This window comes from Meriones unguiculatus, chromosome 7, assembly GCF_030254825.1.
Source record: "Meriones unguiculatus strain TT.TT164.6M chromosome 7, Bangor_MerUng_6.1, whole genome shotgun sequence".
NCBI classification, from domain to species: domain Eukaryota; kingdom Metazoa; phylum Chordata; class Mammalia; order Rodentia; family Muridae; genus Meriones; species Meriones unguiculatus.
The window spans coordinates 121,222,597-121,233,494 of NC_083355.1; the positions used below are offsets into that span (position 1 = coordinate 121,222,597).

At 45.0% G+C, this 10,898-nt stretch overlaps 1 long non-coding RNA gene across 1 annotated transcript; it reads right to left on the reverse strand.

Moving 5' to 3' along the window:
• Positions 1-3,569: 3,569 nt before the first annotated feature.
• On the reverse strand, positions 3,570-10,642 carry LOC132655318 (uncharacterized). The gene is made up of 2 exons (XR_009593174.1): positions 10,359-10,642; positions 3,570-9,113 (listed from the first exon to the last, which is right to left on the reverse strand). It is a non-coding gene; the product is annotated as an uncharacterized LOC132655318 (long non-coding RNA).
• Between the last annotated feature and the right edge of the window lie 256 nt (positions 10,643-10,898).

The following is a 10,898-nucleotide window of genomic DNA, read 5'->3' on the forward strand; positions in this document are numbered from 1 at the left end:
CTCGGAGTATGAGGGCTAGGGCTGCAATGAAAGCTGAGTTAAGATTACTTTCCTGGCAGCAAATGTTGCCCTTTCGTTGCTTCCAGGCTCTGTGCATCTCTGTTGATTACTTCCTGCTGCATGCTCCGTTATTACACATAACAAAATGGAGGGAGGGAGGAGGAAGAAAAGCTCGGTAGGGTCAGGTTCTCGTTCACCTCATCACCTGGTTCATCTCTTCTGTGCTCAGAACTCTCTTTGTCATCAGGGAGAAAGTGAGCTGGGTAGAAGCAAAAGAGAACCGGGCTTGAGGTAATTTATAACCCAGGCAACCAGATCATTTTATACCAAATGGTACTTTCTCAAAATCTCATCATTCATACCAGAAGTATTTCTTATGAAATGATATTCCCGAGCTTATGAAAACACTCTGTGCAGTTGAACTTGCTTAGTCTGTGATCACTTTGCCTCTCTGAGGATTTGAGGGAAGGGTATTATGCCATTATGGTGTTAAAACGCATCAGTGACTCGATCGTTTGAATGCTTTAATAAAAATGAATTCTGTTAGCTGATTCTGATTATCCAGTGCCAGATTTATAGGCTTTTAAGATGTTCTCCAGTTGCCAGATATTTTCCTGGGAGACATTTAAATATTTAGATTCCATTCTTTCTGGTTATTTCACATATGGGAAGCAGGTATCTTAATATCAGAAATATTAACAGTATTTCTCTGAGGACTGCCTTCCCTAATGGTTTTTTAAAGACTCAAATCATGTCCCTTGATTATGTATCAAATCTCTTGCTTGAAGTAAAATAAGAGGTGGAGACCTGGGATTCTGTGGGGTTAAGATGAGCTGTTGGTAAAAGAAATTGGTTATTATGGCCAATTAGGGAGAATAGAATGTGATTCACAAGTCTTCCCCAAAGATTTCAGTCCAGAGGTAACGGTGAATAAAAACTCTTCTGTGCAATGATAAAGTCTGTGTTCAAATGTGCATTTAGCATGTATCCCTTTATTTCTTTCTCATTTGCATACATGGATATGCAAGCCATATGAACCTCCCCCTCCCGTTCCTGATGCTCTTGCTGGTGAAGTATTAGGAATCCTGCAGGCAGAAACAACAGCTCTTACCTACTAAGCAATTATGTCTTCCCTTTGACAAGTGTTTCCATCTCATGCTCGTGGGGCTTTTCTCCCATTTTAGCTATTCTATTAGAAGTGTTTTCTTCACAGGAGAGGCAGTGCCACAGCAAATAAATAGGAGGGATGTAGACTCGAAACACACAGTGTCGGGTATGTCCCCAACGCCCCACGCTGACTCCAAGTGCATATATAGCCCTTGTGCCGGAGGAAGTGTGGAGAAAATAATGAGCCAGGCCAGCATAAACACAGTCCAGAAAACAACCCCCGCTCTGCTGCCCCCCGGCCTGCTAACTGGGATCCCCTTCAAGCCAGGTGGCTTCAAGGCTGTGCCAGTGTATTCACGTGGCAACACCTTAGAATTCTGCCTTCCGTACAACAGGGATGGTTTGTTCTTGTAAAGAGCCTGCAATCTGACTGAGGGGAAAACAACACTTCCACGCTATGGAGACGGAGAAAGAGCCAGGGCTTCTAGGGAGGCATCCTCCTATCCTTTGTTTATGGCTATCTCGATAGGGACCAAGACAGAGACCCAGTGTAAAGTTCTGGACCTGTTTTGCAATCATATATAAGTAAGCAGCACATTCCTGTTGTCACCTGGATGATTTTGTGAATTATAACTTGTGAATTACGTCTTTTATAATTTAAAGGGGAAGAAATGTCCCATTCAGTCTCCTTGCACACCAGCAGCCCTCTGAGGGGAGCCGAACCCAGTGGCTTTGTTGTCTTTACTCTGGGTCTGGAACTGCTCTTCTCTGGGACCCAAGTTCAAACACAGGTAGGAAGAGAATCTAACTGATTATTGATGATCAGCAAAGCCTGCGAGCTGGCGTCACTGGAGAGGTTCATTTACCTAGCACCATGAAGCCAGGTTTGGGAAAGGCAGACAGAGAAATGGCACCATCTGATGTGATCCAGAGAATGGAGACTATTTCCATGAACAACGTGGAAAAGAGACAGAACTTTATGTTAAGGGTGTAAGCTCTGAATCCTGCTCTCACCCCAGCATTGCGAGGATAAGATGGACAACAGGTGTTACTTAAGCAGCTGTGGGTTGGGATAGCTCTACCACCCCAAGAAGAGAGAGCTTAAAAACAAGATTTGTTTATTTTTATGTTATGTGTATGAGTGTTTTACCTGCAAGACATCTGTGCACCGGGTGTGTGCAATGCCCACAGTGGCCAGAAGAGGATGTCAGAGCCTCTGGAACTGGAGTTAGAGATGGTTGTGAGCCTCTGTTTGGGTCCTTCACGAGAGCAACAAATGGCCCTTAAGCACCAAAAGCGACTTAATACAGACAAATTTCCTCATATGAACAACTCAGCTTAATTCAGTCCTAACTGCAAGATGTAACTTGATGCGATGCTGGTATTTGTTTGTTTGTTTTTCAAGACAGGGTTTCTCTGTATAGCCTTGGCTGTCCTGGACTTGCTTTTAGACCAGGCTGGCCTCAAACTCACAAAGATCTGCCTGCTCTGCCTCCCAGAGTGCTGGGATTACAGGTGTGTACAATCAGGCCTGGCTTGATGCAATGCTTTATGTCAGCAATAGCACCGCTGAACACAGAGCTGCATTCCCTTTCCCAGGGCACTACTGCCAAGAAGAGAGTTGTCCCAGAACCTCTATATGGTTGGTAGCTTCTACAAAGAATCTCAGAATCTTTCACGGGAAACTCATTTTCAAATACATGGTGTAGTTGCCCCCTGTCCCAGAGAAGACTCTGAAATAACACATCTTAGGAAAAGTAGTCAGCGCATGTCACCATGAGCTGTATCACAAACGGGTTTAAGCAGATTTCTCCATCTTGTTTTATCCACAGGAAAACCAGAAGAGACAGAATCATTAACTTCCACGGTGTCCTGGAGTGCTTAGCCTTGTACTCAGTGTGGTTTTGTCCAAATCTTCATCCACTAGCTCTCTGAGAACCTTTTTCTCTGTCACAGATTAGAACTTACTCCTTATTTTTGCTCTTTTGATAATGACTAAATTTTACCTATGGGGAAAACAAACAAACAAAAACCATAGTGTGCTGATATAATAATAAATATGGACAAACCACATCCTCTTCCAGCCTACAGGCAAATTTTGGTTTATTGTTGGGCATCATGTCCTCTCTAGTCTTGTGAGATAGAAAGTTTAAACAAAGCTAGATGCCCATATTTCAACCATAAACACATACCTTTCCATCCAGGAGTTTGTGGGATGATCTTTTCTGGGGTCAACTAGTGAACCTAAAATGACCCTGATCTTATTTTAAAGCACTTGGTCTTCCCTATCAGTCCTCCACACCTTTTGGGGGGGAATGGAATCAAGCATGTCAACCTTTTTGTTTGTGTTTTTAGTTCAGTGTTGTCCTCTTAAGATCAACCTCTTCAGCTGTCATCAACTCTAAAGAATGTTCTTGGCTAAAGATAATAGATGTGTTTCTGAAACACTGAATGCAAATTGGATTTTTATAAACTATATCACCTTTATACTTAGACTATAATTTCAGAACCACAGTACAAAAGAATGCACTTACTTCAAGCAATGGTCAAATAATTTCAGATATCTACTTGTAATTATTAAATGGATATGATTTCATTGCTTCAATTTATATAGAACAAAACAGAATAGAATCAATAAAGGGACTTCAAAACAAAGCTACTGTGTAAGGCAGGTAATACTTCACCTGAATATCGAACACACGGTTTTGGAAACCCTACCAGCATGTGAAACTTAGTCTGGTGAACTAGAATTTATTCTTTCTCTGATTTTCACTTATTTTACCCCTAGAGAACAAGGTTGGAACAAAGGTCTCTGCAGGCTAAGATTTGTTTGACAATTTGAAGTTATCATCTAGAACATACAGCCACATCCAACCTTTCCTGATTGACCTTTGTGAGAACTTCAACTTCCTCCTTTCTACACAAGTCACTGTATTCAGGACACAAAGTCTGGTGCAAACTGGAACAGAAACTGGCTCCAGATGGAGAGCAGAACTGCCTCTCCTGTGTGTCAGCCTCAGAGCCAGGCGTGTACATGCTAGTTGTCATTTCAACCACACTAAAGCCAGGCGTGTGCATGATAGCTGTCATGTCACCCACACTAAAACCAGGCGTGTGCATGCTGGCTGTCATGTCACCCACACTAAAGCCAGGCGTGTGCATGATAGCTGTCATGTCACCCACACTAAAGCCAGGCGTGTGCATGATAGCTGTCATGTCACCCACACTAAAGCCAGGCGTGTGCATGATAGCTGTCATGTCACCCACACTAAAACCAGGCGTGTGCATGCTGGCTGTCATGTCACCCACACTAAAGCCAGGCGTGTGCATGCTGGCTGTCATGTCACCCACACTAAAGCCAGGCGTGTGCATGATAGCTGTCACGTCACCCACACTAAAGCCAGGCGTGTGCATGATAGCTGTCACGTCACCCACACTAAAGCCAGGCGTGTGCATGATAGCTGTCATGTCACCCACACTAAAGCCAGGAAGACTATCAATGGGTCTATCTACAATGAAGAAAATGGTGGTTTTGAGAAGCTGGTAATTTGCCTGAGGACACATTGCTAATATGACTAGGGTGGTCTGGAGTTCAGAGTAGGAATGTGGGCATCAATCAGACACAGGATCTAAATGCTTGGGTGACGCTGGGGAAGGTACTTAACTTTCTGGAGCTTCAGCCTTTGTACAACATAAGGCTTCTTCCAGATTCTCCTTGAACCCAAAACATGTTCAACATCTTTCACTACCAGTTACAAGCAGATCCCAAGTCTTACCCAATTCATAGCCAATGTCTTCCCCATCTCCCCCGTCTGGAATGGGGACTTAGGAAGCCAGGGACTTCAAAACAGTCCTTTAGACAATAGTGTCCTCAGAAGTTGATGTCTGCCTTTTTCCTGCTTTCCCTAGAAACACTGGGCAGCAAAAGGTCAGCACAGACCTCAGAGCTGGGCTCCGTTCTCTACTCCATCAGGAGCTGCGTGGCCGTCCTCTTCCTTAAGATGGTGACATCAGATGGGGGTGCCAGTTGCATGTTTCCAGCTCTTCAGGAGGCTGTGACTCATTTGCCCAGGGCCGGAGAAATACATCCGTGCTCTTCTTACAGGCTCTTTCTTAATAACTCTGTCAGACAGAAACTGAGGTAAAGAAGCAAATGGCCAGCTAATCATTTTGAGTCCATTTCCCCATTCTCTGTTCCATTTATCAGGGATCTTGTCATTGAGAAACACGTGTAAGCTGGAGCCGGAGAAGCCTATAATGGACCCGCTCTCAGCCAAGACGGGTTGAAATGCACCAGAGAAGTTGGTGATGAGAGGTAACTGCTGGCCTCCACGTGCCGTGGACCATGCACCTCTCCACATCACACTAAAACTTGAAAAGGCTCATTGAGCAGGAAAAGTGGCTTGTTTGTCCTTTCAGTGCCTGCCATCAGGAAGCAGAATTAGCCACTTGAAATTCGCGCCTGAGGCTGCATTTTAGGTTGCATCGGGAACAAGAGTGTGTTGGCCAACCCTGTCCACGTCCACTAGGCTTATTGGTTATGCCTGGAAGTGAGAAACTGTTAAACACTATCTTGGCCCCTAACTGATTCTTCTTTCAGTTTTCATCTTAAAGGTGATTGGAAATTTTAAGTCAACAAATGCTAACCAACTATCTGCAATTACCAGTGTCGAAGTGCAACCTTGTGAGAGAATGTGAAAAGAAAAAGTGGATAAAACATAATGTCTGCCTTAAAGAAGATGATGGGTGAATGATTTCCCAAACAGCATGATGTTTGGAGCCTTAGCAATTAGAGAGAGAGCAGAGAGAGAGGAGAGACAGAAAGATAAACACACACACACACACACACACACACACACACACACACACACAGCCTGCCCAGTATTTTTAAGGGCTTGCAATACAGTTTCCACACAGATGAGAAAGCCTAGCTTACTGGGAGGGATGCTGAGAGGTTTGAGGGGGTCTCTACTGTCCCCCATCGCTCACGATTGTTCTTTCCACTAGTTGGGTTCTCTGATCCCAACCAAAACTAGCTCTGAGCAAGGAACAGATGAGTCAAATAGAGTTGACAATGCCTTCTGCCCCATTCTGAAGATGTTCTGAGAGTGAGTCAGAGAGGTTAAGGGCACTCAGCTAGCAAGTGGCTCAGAGTCGACCTTTTGCCACAGTCAGGTAGATGTCAGAAGAGTGTGAAGGGGTGCTTTGCTTCTTATTGCAGTTCTCAGTCATGAGGCGAGAATTCCGCAGGTGGATTTATGACAGAGCTCAAGACTGAAATTAAACTTAAAAGCTGGTATTTGGGCACTAAGAGCTGTGATATTAAGATTCTCCCTCAAGCTTCCCCATTCCATCCATCAACTGATATACACACAAATCATATACCAAATGCAAGTTTTCCTTATGTTTGTCATGGGCTATGGAGAAAAAAAGAGGTCAGATTATACTAAATACATAACTCATGAGACTTTGGTATTCCTCTTCGAAGATGTACAAGAATCTAATCACAATCTGAAATTTTAGTTTGCTGGAGACAATACTATAATATTTTCCATGAAGTGTCGTGAAGAAATACAGCTTGGATGAGTTTCCACAGGCAAGATACTTGAGAATGGCTGGGGCAAAGTATAATGCCCACGAATTAACCTGTGCGCTTTACCTGCCAGGAACCAGGCAACTTCCTGGAATGCCGCACACTCATGCCGGAAAACAACAAAGCCTCATGGGAAAGCACAGTGCCTTATAAATTTGTTCTTATAAGCCCTGCAACATGAGGCTCAAGGCCACTCCAGCCGGGGAATGTGGGGAATGGTCCTGACGAAAGCGCATCTCTTGGTCAGTATTTAATAGTTCATAAGGCTTGCTTTAAGTTTGCCCCAAGATGGTGACATTGGGTTTCCCCAAAAATTGCAAGATTAACAACTGGCACATTGCTTGCTTAGCATGCCACGAAGCCAGCTTGGTTCTGTCCCAACCCTGCATGAGCTGCGCCTGAGGCTCAGGTGGTATCACAGAACTGGAGGGCTGGTGGATGCAGGAAGGTCAGCAGATCATTCTCAGCTGAGTCAGAGTGTGAGGTCAGGGCCGGGCACAGGAGACACCATCTCAATAAAACAAGACATGAATGTCACCCCTGATCCACCTTCTGGCTCACTTCGACACTGGTACCCCATCACCGTAGGACATCTCTAATCCCTTCCTACTTTCCATTTTCAATCACTCCCTCCCTCACAAGTCAGATTAACAGTCTGAAAATTCTTATTTTTAAAATCATTGTTGAAATTTTATAAACCTCATTATTTAAAAAAAAAAAAAATCTTGCAAGTAAAGATAAAACATCACCAGGCCCAAGGTCTATGTAACTGAATGAACTCCCATATAGAGAGAATTAGCATTTGGGGTGGAAATTGTGAAGATTCATATTAAATTTTACAGTTCTAGTATTGAATATATTTTATGTACTTATCTATCATCAAACAAACAAAAAACAAATGTCAATGACAGAATTAGAATTAGATTAATAATTAGCTTTACAAAAGCCCTAGTTTCACACTTAAAGCTTTTGGGCTCTACTATACAAATTCAGCTTTTCTTTCATCAGGTCAATCTGGGATTCACCACAGAGCTCTCCTGGAATGGAAATCTACCCAAATGTGTGTGTGTGTGTGTGTGTGTGTGTGTGTGTGTGTGTACAATATAACATGAAGAAAAGAGACCAAAAAAGGCTAACTATAAGGAAATGAAGAAACTTTTAAAACAAAAGTAGGATTGCAAGATGGTTTGAAGCAAAGACACGGTTGCCATTCCCTGGAGCAAGCAGTGCAGAACCGTCTGTAGGTAAGGTTACAGGCGGGGCAGAGCCAGGCCTTGAGGAACAGAGCTTTAATCTCAAACAGGGGCAGGCCTCGTCGATTTCTACCGTCAGGCGCTTTTAAACCTATGACAGAGGCAGACTGGCTCTTCAGTTGCTTACATTTCTAATCAACCTACTGTGGCGTGGGTGTTGGTTTTAATTAGATGCCCCTTTCTCCTTTTCACAGCCCTGAGCAAAAAGGATAGCTTTGCCAGGTTTGTAGTTTTAAGATTGTTTTTAAATATTCATTTGTTTGGCTTTTTTTGGTGTGTTTTGAAACAGGGCTTCTCTGTGCAGTCTTGGTTATCCTGGACTCGCTTTGTAGACCAGCCTAGCCTCAAACCCCCAGCCACCTGCCTCCTCGAGTAGGAGGCGTGCTCCACAACACGCAGGTGAATTAGTGTTTAAAGGCACTGTTCCTGCCCTGGTAGCAGGGACAAACAGGGAGAACGCAGAGGCAGAGAAGCAGAAGTCCCAGCTGCTCACGCGTGCCGTTCTCACAGCGCCACACGGACGGAACACATCGCACGACTGTTACTTGACTTCACTAGAAACCACGGTTCCTCCTCTTGTCTCCGCCTCCTCTGTCTCTGGAGGGTAGATTACATGTTCTCAGACACAGCTGCTTCTGCTCTCATTCGGCAGTGGGCAGTGACCACTCTTCCTACTGAATGGCAACATTGGAGCAGAGGGACACAGCCAACCTCTTATGAATGGGTAGTGTTGGGGGCTAACCGCCTGCCACATGCAGCCTCGAAAGACTCAGACACTAGGTTTATTGCTCCTCTTTCCACAGGTGAAGAAGCCAAGGATCCACCCTGAGCCCACAAGTCAGAATCTGACCTAGAGAGCTTAAAACAAAGTTCATCTTTTATCCTCGCACACTAATGCTCTGGCAGAAGATAAGGCATTTAGTGGGAAGGTGTTGTTTCTTTGCAATTTGTTCCCCACTGGGCATACCTGACCCCCGTGGCATTAGTACACCAGAGTCCTTTAAGAGAGTCTCAGTTTCATTTGCTCCAGACTTTGGACATTCCTGAGAGGCTGCTGCATACAAAGGACGCTCATGGCAGAATGTCAAGATGTATGTGGCTATCCATGTCATCCACGACGAGCTGCTGAGGACCGGAGCTCACAGGGCAGAGCTGGGATACTGTAAGGAACCAGAAACAATATGGAAATTTGCCTGACCTAACAGGAAATGCACAAGTCTACAGGTTTTGAGCATAAGACAGTTACATCAGGGCCCTACCTAGTTCCTCTGACTCCTTGTCACACTTTTCAGATCCAGCCTTAAACTGATACCCTTACAGGTGACAGGCCGGAGCAAATGTGACCAAGTGTTTCCTTAGGCTCATGCAGCAGGAGGACAGGGCTGGAATACAATGGGATGTCCTTTCAGTTTAATAAGCTGCAATTTAACTATGATTATATCATTGGAGGTGGGGTTCCAAATCTGACAAAATGGAGCGAGATCTGTTAATAATCTACAGGAGCACCGACTCTAGGAAGGTAACATTGAAGAACTACTATTGACAAAAGTATCTCAAATGGGATAATTTTAGTAGACAGCAGAGTGTCCATGACCCTGGGCAGACCCACCCAAAAGAGGAGACATATCTACATAAGTACACACATATACATATATGCATACTTATAGTACGCTTTAACACTTTACTGACAAACTTTTTAATCGTAGGACGGTGTTCGGAATCTACAGAGAGAGCTAACTCCTGTGCAAATATCCACACGAGAGAGAATGCTATTAGTAGGGACCGCTTTAGATAACGTGTATAAATGACCCATCTTTGCGTTTGTCCTGTATAAATCTCTAAAAGCAACCATTTAGCATCCTTAAACACGCTCAGGGGGAGACAGTGCGATGTGTGGTCACGTGTATTGGGGTCTGTGATGCCTGCAGGGAATCCAATGTCCTGCCACAGGACCCTCGGGTCTTTCCAGGAAGTCCCTTAACTCCCAGTCAATTTTCCCACCCACATTGCACTGGCAATGGCCAGCAAATCTATGAAAATCAGTGGGAAGAGCGAGGCCGGCACAGGCCCTGCCTGGGGTGTGTGTGGGAAAGGGCACTGTCCTCCCGACAGCAGGAGGCTCCTGCACTGCCCCTCTCACACCCTTCCTGGTGCTCAAGGGCTGCCCTGAGGACCAGGCCTTTGCTCTCCCCATCCTCTCTGCTTACACTCAGAGCTCAGGAGCTGCTGGCATCTGACTCGGAGACTGGCCTTTCTTATTTCACGGAAACAAAACGGAAGGCTGGACTTGCCAGCTGCCTCCTAGTTCACCTGTGCTAGTGTGCAATTGCTCGCCTCTCCCGCACACGCTCCTTGCCAACTCTATCTCCAGTAATTTTGTTCCGTTTTAGTCCACTGCCACGTACCTGCCAGCCATCTGAGCGGTGCAGGTGGCAGAGAGCAGGCTGCGCCACCATGTGCATGCACCCTGTGGTGGCTGCCCAAACGCGAAGCTCTGACACCCGGCAGAGGACAATGGCAGGGGCCCAGCTTGTGCCAGCGCTGCTCAGTTTACCATGTTTCCTTCCTTCCTTTCCTCCGCGTATGTATTTCCTGTTTATTTATTCTCTTTTAAACACTCCTGCGCTCTTCCCCCCACCCCCTTTAGGGAGGTAAGGGAGGAGCCGCCACGGTGTGAGACTCCTGCAAATAAAAGCGCTCTCAGCTTAGTGAGGCGCACCCCCTCTTTTCCCAGCATGCACCCTGAGCAATCAACCGCACAATCTATTGGTGGCTCCTTCGGACTAAACAAGAGTATTTTTTTTTTCTTTATTTCTCTTGACTTTTGACACCAGAGATATCTTTTAAAATGTATTCTGAATTCCTTCAGGGAGTGTGACAGATAACAGCTAAAAACGATGTTTTTTACTCTAACATACCGTTTTGGATCATCGATTCTTTTTCCT